The sequence below is a fragment of the Lactuca virosa genome, chromosome 8 (assembly GCF_052849685.1).
Source record: "Lactuca virosa cultivar CGN04683 chromosome 8, Lactuca_virosa_CGN04683_v6, whole genome shotgun sequence".
In the NCBI taxonomy this organism is placed as follows: domain Eukaryota; kingdom Viridiplantae; phylum Streptophyta; class Magnoliopsida; order Asterales; family Asteraceae; genus Lactuca; species Lactuca virosa.
This window is the reverse complement of record NC_136433.1, coordinates 263256851-263270626: the sequence shown is the minus strand read 5'-3', so window position 1 is coordinate 263270626 and position 13776 is coordinate 263256851.

Here is a 13776-nt window from a genome sequence, read left to right as displayed (position 1 = left end):
CCCAAATGGACCATGCTACTCTCGGGTCAAGTACATACCAGTTATAGTTATGGGCTTAGACACCTAATCCAACAGTCTCCCACTTGGATAAGTCTAATAACTATTATTGCAAGTACGTCTCCAAAATCCCGACTAGCAATCGTAGCTCTTAAAAGCCGTTGTCGAACTCTGAGCTAGTCAATGACGCGTCCAGTAGATAAGGGGTCATATATTCCTCCATTCTACAAGATATCATATGGACTGAGACATGGATTATAATCATTCTCTATGTCCATCTGTTGTTTCCCGATTTCCGATTTATGACGACTGACTAGTTGAACAATTCAAATCAGTCCAGGATCGGCCGAGCGCTTAGGGTTTTCATTACTAAATCATCGAGGGGCCCACATATATCGCTTTTATCCCTCTAAGGGTAAAAGGAATGGATAAAATTCGACTCAAATGCTCGCTTGCACTTACTCATCAAGTCACACACAACAATATGTTTTATAACACCAAGTTATTGGTGTGTTTACATATGTCAATGTGCAACCGACTTGTAAATACAACTCACATGTGTCCGTTTCAAGAATATAAGATATTATCGTCTCACAATCACTCATGATAAAATCCATGAAGTGATTCAAATGAGTGTGGGTTGAATCCAATACTCGAATCTTATTCCAGGAGTACTCTTGAACATTGTAGCCACCTTGTCCTAGACAAACAGCATACCCGTTCATGACAGTCTTGCCTTAATACCTACTTCCAAAGTATGATCGACTGTGGATAGTTTGAATAAGCTAGTTATTCGGGAATTCAAAACATGCAAAGTGAAACACAATAATAATAATACTAATCCTATATGGCCCAAAAACATTTGATTCATATTGGTTACTCATTATTCCTTGTATAATGTTTTGAATAATCAACTTAATACTTGAATTAAAACAATAGTTATTCCATGCTCCAAGCATGTACACTATGTTTGTTTAAATAATAGTTATGCCATGCTCCAAGCATGCACACTATGTTTGTCTATGGTCCTTACTTTGTGAAACAGATCAGTTGAACACATCTTCAATGAAACTAATTTCACAATTCCAAATATTTATCACTACTGTAAGAATTCCAAATTCTTGTCACTTCCAGAATGTGTTAGATTCTAAACCATCATGCAATGATTTCTTTGTAATGACTATGCACAAAAGTCACAGAGACTTGGCAACACACATTACAAAGTATTCCAATGGAGAGCAATTCCATGGAAAACGAAGTCTTACATTCAAGGTACATTCCTTTGACGATCCTTTTTGCATTAAGTTTTCTAATCTTACACAAATTTAAAGAATAACTTCCACATATGGAGACATCTCCGTATTCCCATTTTGACCATCACTTCCGAACAAGAGTTACCTCTTCTCAGAGTATGTCAATATGGTCCTTTCCAAAATTTAAAATATACTTCCAACTATCCATGAGCAACAAATCTTTGGTAAAACTCAGATTGTCCTCGACAATTGCTTAATCATTTTAGTCATATCTAGTTCTAGTCCTTTATCCTCTTAATGCCGTAGGCATTTGGAAAATTTAGAACGGATGAATATTACAGCACATATAATCGATCCTATATCTGAAGCATATGGGACATGATTCATGATGTCTCACATAAATACATGATACTATACCAGTCTTTTGCTATAATATTTCTATTTCTATTTGCCATGTTCTCATAATTCGAAATATGAAAAGGGATACTGTAATCATGGTCGAATTTCGAGAACGCAATTAACACATCTATATATAGAATTTCCTTATGTTGAACCATTCCAACATAACATATATATATATATATATATATATATATATATATATATATATATATATATATATATATATATATATATATATATAAATTTCACTAATTTTGATTAAAATCTCAATCTAAGCTTTTAGATTTGAAACGAAGTATGAATTCCTCTCCCTTAATTATAGGAAAACAACTTTTCAGACCCTGTAACTTACGAATTGAAACTTTTGTTTTCTATAATTAACATTGCTAACTTGCAACATTCATCATAATTGATTATGCTCCCACTAGTATAATAATCATTACTTTTAGTAGCTTATGCTCCCACTAGGTTTGACATGTACCCAAAAATCAGTTGGATTTCTAGAAATCAATACTTATTGACTTTCATTTTCCAAAGTTCAGATTTCTGATACGAGATGCTTTGATAAGACTTTATCTCGACTTCTCAAAATCATACATATTTCCTTAGATAGCTCACATGTGTGTCTAAACAATTTAAGAACTTACAGCAATAAGTCTCAAATGTTTAGACTTTTTGCCATTCCTTACAATTCGAATTATGAAAAGGTATACCGTAATCATAATCTAATTTGAGAATGCAAATATCATAATTGCTATCTTCTTAAAATCTACTTAGTGAAAGCGTTTCCTCACCATCATTTTAATGAATCAGAGAGAAACCTTATGACATTTAGATTTTATGGTGTATGTGTTCCTATCCATGTGAATTTGTCAAAACCATAATCACTAGACAAGGTTAGTGATAAATCCAAACTCATATGGACTGAACTTGTTCAATATTAATTTCATGCCACTTGGCAGCACAAGGCCCTACCATTGCTTCCAGGTTGTTATGCGAACAATTGAGAACTCATAGAACTCAGATGCATAATCAACTTTAACTAGAATGGGCATAAAAATAAGAACATGTCAACACGATAGGTTACAAACCTCAAGTTGTGTGCTAGTGTCTAACAATTGGTTTACCCTTGATTAGTTCTTGAAACTTTCAAGATCTTTAAGACTCCCACTGACCTCTTGACATATAAGATTCTCTTGTCATGAACCATTCCTTGACAAACAAATATTCAAGAGTTAGTGCGGATTCTAGTCAAGTCTAACACTTCACACCATTAGCCTTAGTTGGTCTTTGTTTTATCCAAAACATCACAACTTAACAATTTCAAATGTACAAAAGTAGAAAACATTTTACTCTACATTTGACAAGTGTTATAAACCTTTCTTAAGATTATGTCACTCAAGGCTCAATCTTGGAGTATGACTCTAAGACTCGATTTGGAACGAAGTATGACTCATCTTCTTGATTTAACCATTTCAACAATTCACGATTCCTCTTCTTAGCCATACAAATGCACTATGATATCCTTAGAGGATTAATTGTGACATGGTTTTCATAATCATTAAGATGATAATAAAACACAATACTCAAGTACTCTCCCATCTTTTTCAGATTGGAGAAACTTTTATCTTTTTTCCCAATTTGATTCTTCTCATTCGTTCTGCCATACATTGAAACTTTTCCAATGTTTCAGAATTATACTTAAACCAGTAAGCATAACCATATTTACTAAACTTTAGTAAATCATGACGAATAGTCTTATCGTTCTCTATGGTGGACCAGACCATCACACACCCAGTGTACCCGATCCCCCAGTCCTTCACTTGACTCACACACACATATGAACAAAGAATTAGTATTAATTTCCCAAAGATAAAGGTTCTCATTCATCACACAATACAAGTTGCAGGATTCCAAGTTTCTATCCATGTGAAACTTGGGTGATGAGAATCTTTCCTTATTTGGTAAATTCTTGACACTACCACAAACGAAAGAATCAAATCCATTTTCCTAATATTGCTATGAATGGAATCATATAAACAAATTTTTTTCACAAAATCCATTGTAAGGAAATTTTAAAAAATAAGATAAATTTCAAAATTTTCTTTATTTATAAAAATTGCGGGAAACTTATCCTTACAATGCAAATACAAGTGAAAATAAGTTGTTATCTATTCCTAAGCAATCTATCATCACTCTTAAGCAGCAGCTCACAAATCTGATCATCGAACCATGCGATCGAAATCCACCTCTTCGCGATCAGACTCAGCATACTCTTCCTTTAAGCTTCCTTTCATTTCTTCGATTCTTCAAAACATCAAAATGTAATTACATTACATCATGTATTAAGAATCTCCAAATAGTAACTTAATAGAGTTAGATAGTCGACTTACCTGAAACAGAGTCATACGTGCTGACTTTACCATCCTTGTGGTCCTTCAGGTAGATACGGCAGCTTTGCAACCAATACCCCTTCTGTTGGCAATAGAAACATATGGACTCTTTGGAATGGTACACAGGACTATCTCAGACTTAGCATTTCTATTTACCATTTGGTCAAATGACTTGACCATGGCCGATCCCTTTCCATTAGGAAGAGAAAGCTTTTCTGGACTTCCAATGTTACCGTTGTCAATATCCATGGAAGTTTGGGGAGTAGATCTTCCAGTAAAATTTGCTTTACCAGTGCGCCAAATCATTGCTAATTTAGCAGCATTAATCAAATATGTTAGATCAATAAGGGTCATGTCGTGGTCTGTGACATAGTAGTCCTTAAAGAACCCACTATATGACTTAGGAAGTGGTTGAAGAACCCAATCAACAGCCACCTTCCTTGAGACTTCGACACCCAACTCTCCCAGCTTGTCAATATGTAACTTTATCTCCAAGAAGTGAGAACATACAAACTTTCCTTCCTTCTAATAGGGCTTTGAGTGACCTAGAGCTTATGGGTTAGGGAGAATTATTGGAGGAGGTGAAGGAAGTAAAGTTCCACTAAAGTACAAGGAAGGGATTAATCTTTCACCTTGATTGCCTTGTGGAAAATCATCTTTATAAAGAAATTTTATTCAAAAGATTCGGGAAGACCATAGTTGTTTGAACTAGACATCTATAAAGGTAGAAATTGAAGTTTAGTTGATTTTAGTTCTTAATATAAAACCCAACATGAAATATTAAGGCTAGGACCCAACACATTATTTTACAATTTGGAAGAGGGATGTCGTAATCCTATTGCAAAATATTTGAAGGTAGGTAAATGACGATTTACCAATTTCCACCACGAAAAATAATTTTAGGTTTTAAGTGGATTGAAGCTCCTAGATTCTTTGAGATTCATTATACATTTCAATGGCATGTTTAAATCTCGATTGTGCCCTTCTAGTTTGTGACTGGGATGTCGAGGATCACAAACAAGGTGTGAATAACCATGCAAATTAGCTTGGTACACTAAATGTTATAACCCCCTAATCAATGTGCCGGTTAACCACACACGCTCCATTGATCTATGATTAACATCAAGCTACCCTTTTCCATGCACTGTTAGTCCCAGGTTAGTGTGTCGGTTAACCACACACGCTCCACTAACGACTTAACAAGGTGCAAAGTGCAATTTCATGGGTTAGCACCAAATTCACATTTTGCTAAGTAACTAAGATTGGGAATTTATAAGTGTTTAGTTACTTAGTATTTCATTATACTTTTAATGAGAATTTAAATGTCCTGTCAAACCGGTTCAGCTAACGACCCTCCACCAGTCAAGGAAGCGGTGGGTGAGAGTGGACACCTATTAAACTGCTATTTTATAGGCAGTAATCTTATACCCCCCTTATAGACCGACTTCGTGAATGAGGCCTACTAATGGTAAGAATGACTTTACTCTTATACATATATATATATATATATATATATATATATATATATATATATATATATATAAATATTAAACCTATAATATTATAATAGTATAAGGGTTGAATTTTAAACTTTTAAAATTCTAGGGTTTGGAACTAAATGTGTCAAAAGAAAACTCTACATTTACAAATTCCAAAACTTGAGGGCAAGTTTTGAACTATTCAAAAACCTTTGGAATCCATAACATATGGGTTTAATATAGGCTTTGATGAAAATACTCTTGGAAATCCATAACTTGAGGACAAGTTATGAAGTTCATAAAAACATTTATGGAAAAAACTATTCAAGACCATAACCTATGAGTTTAATGAAGTCTTTTAAAAGAAAAACTTTTCATTTTCCATAACTTGAAGACAATTTATGGAGTACATTAAAGGCCATAAAGATCATCAAAGAAAAACTAACAAGCATCTCAAATAATGTCCATGATCTGGATTAAACTCATATGAATAAGATAATTCATATCAAACAAATTTCATGTAATTAGCATAATCATATAAACTAATACAAAACATGAAACTTTGACAATTATCTTATAGATTGGATAACCATGACCATTACCACATCAAAAACAGGTTTATAAGTTCAAAAAAAGCTTAGGGTAATGATCCTAGTCCAATTCTAGCAAAAAAAATCGAAAATTTGCATTCTGGAGCACCAACTCGTCGAGTGCAAGAACAAACTCGGCGAGTTGGTCAGAATTGTGCTGGGACTCGGCGAGTCCCCCAGTGGACTTGGCGAGTCCACTGTCCAGAACAGCAGAAAATCGATTTTTCAAGCTTAAACAACAAGTAGCATCAAGTATAATTGAAAACAACCCTAGGCTCTGATACCACTGATGAATTTTGAGCATTCTAACACTCCTAAGGTGCACATGCAACCTTAAATACCTTGGATCTATCTTTTCTCTATTATACATTCAATGATTCTTTTTCCAAGGTATTACCCTAACTACCATACAAAACTTTGATACTTGGGTAATAAAACGAGTTAGATAACATACCTTTTGTTGTAGCTCGCTATCCTTGATGTATTTGGCCTTTAAGAACTTAGCACCAATAGTGTGAATGCCTCAAATGGAATCACAACACATCTATGACAAATGATGACATTTTTAGAGAGTATTCCTTTCACACAAAATCGGCTCATAGTTCTCTAAGAATTATAGATGCACCCGATTTTGATCATGGAGCAACATATTTATACGTAGAATTCCAAAGGGTCATGGGTTAACCATAATACATACCCATGGGTTTATGATCCATGTTTCATGTGGCCCAACTCTTTAGGTGTCCATACATAAACTTAGTCCAACATGGATCATAAGCCCAACATATAAATATAACTAATTTACACAATTAGTCCCCATTGATTTAATTAGTCTCTTTTGATCACTAAATTAATTCGAAACTAATTTTTGATCAATACTAATTAAATCATATGATTTCATATTAATATATTCGAACTTATAATATATTAATAAACCATAAATAACCTCTTCTCAAAAGTCCATCCTAACAAATTGTCCTGATGATATGCAACCCAAATGGACCATGCTACTCTTGGGTCAAGTACATACCAATTATAGTTATGGGCTTAGACACCTAATCCAACACATATCACCCCTAGACTGACGGTCAGAGCGAGCAGACGATTCATATGCTCGAGGAAGCGCTCCATGTATTAGTGTTAGATTTTGCGGGGAGTTGGGATACTTACCTTCCACTGGCCGAGTTCTCCTACAACAACAGTTATCTTGCCAGTATTGACAGACCACCATTTGAGATGGTGTATGGGAGGAGGTGCAAGACCTCGGTTTGGTAGGGGAGGTCGTGCATCGGGTCATGGGTAGTACTGAGGTGGTACTCAAGAAAACTGAGTTGATTTAGTAGGTGCACGACATGTTGAGAGTCACGCAAAGCGGGCCGAAGAGCTATACGGACCGTCAACGTCCAGACCTCGAGATTTAAGAGGGGGACTTGGTGCTTCTGAAGGTACCACCTTGGAAAGGAGTCATCCGATTTCGGAAGCGGTGCAATCTGGGTCCCCGATTTATCGGTCCCTTCAGAATTACCGCCCGGTGGGCAAGGTCGCATACCAGATAGATTTTCCTGATGAGCTTAGCCAAATCCATAACACCTTCCATGTTTCTCATCTTTCCAAGCATATGGCCGATGAGTTCGCGGTTATTTCCTTGGATGATATTCAAGTTCATGATCGAATGAATTATGTTGAGAGAGCAGTGGCGATTTTGGATCGAAAGACGAAGGCCTTTTGCAACAAGATGGTGTCTTTGGTTAAAGTTTAGTGGCAGCATCGAAAGGGTTCCGAATGGATGTGGGAACGGAAGTCAGAAATGCGAGAGCATTACTTGCAGTTATTTGCAGCAACGGACTTTGAGGAAGAAGTCTAGTTCAAGTGGAGGAGAGTTGTAATGTTCAGAATCTTGGAGGTATCTAAATTAATAAATTTTGTATTTTGGGCGGTACCACATCGTGGTGAAGGCATCCCACAACGTGTTGATGGTTGTTGTGTCACATATTTTTAAATGGCTGCCATGGCGTGACAGCGTATGGCCACGTCGTGGCAGGTGTTTAATGAGAAACCCTAATTTCCGAGGTTTGCGCCCTATTTAAGAAAATGTGATGGCTAGGGTTGCTCACCCTCAGCCTCCATCACACTCTCTCAGCCTCCATGAAAACCCTAGCCTCCATTGTCGCTCTCTAATCTTTTTATGTTGATTTATGGGGTTTAGAAGAAGAAGGAGGTGACTTCTAGACTTGGATTCAGCAAGAAAATCTTCTCATATCTTATTGTGCATCTTATGGACTCTTGTAATTCCCCAAGTTCCAAGCTTTATGATTATAGGGTGCTAGATTTTGTATTTTGTCCCCTTTTTTCTAGATCTTGTTAGATAGGATGGAGAGATTTCCTAAATGTTGCAACTTTATGAATCTCTAGATCATTTGGAGTAGTTCATGGTTTGGATATGAAGTTTGGTGGTTGGTTTGTGCCATGCATAAGATTTTGGTCATAAAATCCCATTTTAACCTAAGTTGAGTGCATGACATGCATTGGACATGCAAGTCTAAAAAGCATCAATTGTTAGGGTGGTTTTGGTGTTATAAGCTCTTCTCGAGCAGATAAACTTGAGACTCAAAGGATTAACTGCTTCTTAATCAAGCCCTCACCATTGTTTAGACTTTTGGATCTAATACTTGAGATCTAAACCTATTGGTGAATCTCAAGGGATAAAGGTGGACACTTTACCCTTTTTGGACATTAGGAATGATCAGATCTGGACTTTGGAACCTTTGGAATTGCAAGATTCAACTTATCTCATTAGGACGTTTTGGATCCAATTCCCACGACGTGGCCTTTTCTGTCACGGCATGGCGACTGGGGGAAACGCTACTGTTTTGTCATTTGAAGCCCACAATGTGCCCAAGGATGGCCACGACGTGCAGGGTCAACCTTTACCGTTGAGTTTGACTTTTTGACCTTGAACAAGTTTGACCTAAGGGTATTGTGAGTTATTGTTGTGATTGGTCTCTATTTTTCGAATAGGTGACAGGTAGAGCTGGTATTCGGAGCCGAGACCTATTCAGTTATTTGTTCAGATTGAGAGGTGAGTCTCCTACCAGTAGTTGATGAGTCGAAGGCACCAATGTTGGCCCATTGATTACTGTTATTTGTATGATAGTTGTATGTATGACTCTTGCATGTGTTGTATGTATTTGTATGTATACCGGGCGGGGCCCGATGCCAGGCGAGGCCTAGTGAGTTTGTTGGGTGGGGCCCATCGTATGAATACTGATAGATCTTTCCGGGTGGGGCCCGATGATTGTTGGGTAAGGCCCATTGTATGTATGGTATGGGGTATTTTGGGGAACTCACTAAGCTTTGTGCTTACGGTTTTCAGTTTACGTTTCAGGTACTTCCGATTGGAAGGGGAGGTGCTCAGAATGAACGCATCGCACACACCATGATTTTCTACTTTATTGACTCTGATGTATTTTGGATGATTACTGATATACTATGATTTCCTTATAGATTCATTAAACACGTTTGACTGATGTTTTATTTAATATATAGAAAGATTTTTGGTTCTGGGTTTTGGGATGTTACAAATACTACATGTATGAGAAAAGTTAGTCGAATAAATAGTAGGACTCATTCGCGAAGCCATTCTATAAGAGGGGTATAAGGAAAAAGCTTATAAAATGACCGTTCAATGGGTGTCCTTTTCACTCACAACTCATTTATGTGGTGGAGGTTCGTTAGTCGAACGAGTTTGATAGGACATAAAAAGATTAAAATTATAATTAATAAAGTACTATAACATTCTTGAAAAATCTTATTCTAATTACTTTAGGAAAAATGTGAAAAGTATGCTAAAGCATGAAAACGCACATCATTTCTTTTCTAGTCGTTACTGGAGCGTGTGTGGTTAATCGACACACTAATGTGGCACTATAAAGTAGAAATGATGGCACATAATCAATTTTATGATTTTTGATGGAGCGTATTTTCTTTACCAGCACATCAATGTGAGATCATAAACGACATCGAGTATGTCATGTGTGTTTGCATGGTTATTCACATCTTATTTGTGATCGTCGGCATCCCAGTCACAACTAGAAGAACATGATGTTAAGTTAAACATGCCATCATGAGATTCAATGAATATCAAAAGATCTAAGAGTTCTACATTAGATTGCAATTAGAATTGTACCTACCTAAATAAATTCGTAATTAGATTACGACATCCTTCTTCTCATTTCGAATTGTATTTAGGATCCTAGCCTTGAATATTAATTTGGGTTAAAATATAAAGGATATAAATCCACTAACTAAAAATCTCTCTCTGATCAGATGTCTGGAAATGGTGAAACTTCTGCTACTCAAAACCCTTCTCCAAATTCAAACTTCAATCTCTTATCAATTATGTCAAAAGAAAAGCGCGTTGGTCCAAACTATATGGACTGGATGAGAAAGATGAAGATGATTCTTTGTTATGATAAAAAAGAACATGTTGTCGATAACTAAATTCCTGAGATTGATGAATTGACTTCTACTCTTGAAGAATTATCTATTCATAAACAACATACTGACGATGCAACTAAAGTCGCTTTTGTAATGGTTGCAACCATGGCACCTGAGCTAAGAAAGTTGTATAAGGACTACTGACCATAAGAAATGAGCTGGATCTTGCTGAAAAGTTTCACAAGATGTCACACCCCCGGCTGGCGGCTGAAGCGCAGACGGGTGACAGCGGTTACATAGATTATCTAAATCATAGTGCACAAACTATAAATACCTTTTTATTAACAACATATTTTTATTACATGGGATAAATAAAACCTATCTATCTTCGAGTTGTTTGTCCTTTTTTGCGTTGATCGTTACTTCATCCTAGGAATACATGCGTTTTTGAAAACGTCAACTTGATGTTGGTGAGTTCATATGTTTAAATAAATTTCTAATAAACTCTTTTTGAAAACTTTTTGGAATCTTTTTAATGACTTTGGTTATCTTCCTTGTTTCCTAGGTTTACTACATGGTCACTTCCGGAGCTCTTTTATTACGAAACATTTGATATTTCGGATACTATTAAACCTAATATTTTATATTTTCCTTTTTTCTCCTTAGGATATTTTACCAATCCCAACTTACTATATTTTTAGGATTTTCTACTAATCCTAACTCACTATATATATTTAGAGTATTCTACCGATCCTAACTTAAGATACTTTATAGGATATTTTACTAATCCTAATTTACTATATTTTAGGATATTCTACTAATCCAAACTTACTGTATATTTTTAGGATATTCTACCAATCCTAACTTAAGGTACTTTATAGAATATTTTACTAATCATGATCTATAATATTAACTACTCTAAGGCGTCCCTCTAGGTAGGGTGTACGTTAAGATTTTCAGATTTGTATTACCATGAGCCCCCATAATTGTCACTGTGGACTATTAATATTTTCCCCGCACGACACTTCATCGAATTTTGAATAACGCTTTGTCACACCCCCAAACCAGACGGCGGAAACATCCGGGGGTGGAGGACTTCATTTGTAGTATCACAACACATGCACTATAGTAATCAGAGTACAAACAACCACTGTATTTATAAAGTATAAATATTTACATGTGTTTCATCATTCCATACTGAAATTAAATAGTTGTACAAAAGAAGAAGATAAAACATATATAGCTCCATCTTCTCAAAAGCTCGGGGTGTACCTGTCTACTAGTTCCCTGAGAATACAAGTAATTTGAAAAGAGAGTATCAACATAAAGTTGAGTGAGTGCATAAGTATTTTTGTTTTAAAAGAATGTTTTCTATTTCTTAAATATATAAACTGTTTCCTGCAAATCCTATATTTTCTGTTATATAAGAAAAGTAGTTCATGTTACATAAAACTGATAATGTAAATTAGAATGTAATACTGTAAACCATAACTTGTAAACTAGTACTTTGAATATGTATATAAGTTTAATTTATTATACACTAACGTATTGTTAATATCTTTTATATGAGTTATTATAACCATACTGACTAGATGGCCTGACCCAACGCTATGAGTGCGCTGAAAACATGGTGATAACAATTTGTCACTTACAGGCGTGTATGCCTGACTCTAGCTAGCAGTCCGAGTGTGGGGTTGTCAATCCCAATATAGATCTATACACACATTGTTTCGATCACCGGCTGGAGATTCTGGTTATAATGTCAGGGCTTTACTATATTGTTTAAATGAATTAAACAACCTGTACTACTTGACTCATAAAAGCATATAAACATTACATGTATAATAGTTATGAAAAACTTTACCATTCTGAAGTAAATGACTGATTTTATGTTCCTTAATTAGTATCCTTAACATATATCTGAAAGAATGTATATTCTTGACTAGTTTTGAATCAAACATTTGTTTTTTTAATACAATGTAAACTAGTATACTTGAATCGTGAATTAATGTTCTGTGAATCATAAATTATACCTATTATAATTTATATGTACTTTCTGATTTGATAACGAGTATTCATGAATGTAACCCCTTTCTCAACATGTTACAAAGGGTAATTGAAACTTAATGAATAAACTTTTATACTTGTATACATATACTAGTATATATAAGTAAAATTTAAATGACACTCGGACAAATAACTGATACTTGTAATCCCACATCCAAACAAGGAAAAGGAACCAAAGTGGGTTATCAGTCCTAAACGTTTTAAATCTTATTTATATAAATATATGTATACTAGTATGATTTTTGGGGAAAAATATAAGTTTATAAAAATATTTAAAAGAAGTTTAATATTTTGAAATCCATTTTGGGTGACTTGATGTCATTTAGAAATTATCATTTAAAACCATCTGATTTGATAATAACTGAAATCCATTTTGATAAGATATTAGAAAATCACTTGTTTATAACACAAAAACTTGGTGTTAGACTTGTATTCCCCCCCCCCCCTAAAACAGTAAAGACTATAAAAATACGGGGGTATGAACTCACCTGCAGTGAGTGGTTACGAATAAAAGTTCGGTTTGTAGGATGCTAAGTGCCAAGTGAAGATTTGAGCATAACGGATCCTAATAAGCATATATTGGCACATATATGTATATAATTAGTCTTTATACAACTAATCATGAAAGGAAAACACCCTAGGACTTAGAAAACACTTAGATTGAAGTGTTAGAAGCACCATAGGTTGTATAAAATGGGTGTACGGCTACACAGGGGCGTGTACGACCACCAGGTGTGCTGCCCATTGGGTGTGCGGCCTGGTGTGTGAGGCCATGGAGGGTGCGGCCGCACACTCCTAGGAAAAATGGTCAAAAACGTTATTCCAAGGTCATATCTTGCATCCCCTAAGTGTCCTTGATCATGTGCTAGCATACAACTTGAGTTTGAGGCCCTTAAGCACTAAAATAAGGGGTGTACGGCCACATGGTTGTGTGCGGTCGCACACTCCTTGATGATAATGCTCTGGATGTTTTCTAAGGCTCAAATCTAGCAAATAACATGCAGGAGGAGGGTACTTACGATGTAGAAGTGTTTAGGGGTGTTTGGAGCCCAAGAATTTAGTAGGTGTTCTTGGTGTTCTTGGTGAAACTGAAGAACACTTGAAGATCTACCAAAATGGAGTAATTTCATGGATGAAATCAGTGATCTACACTAGATGG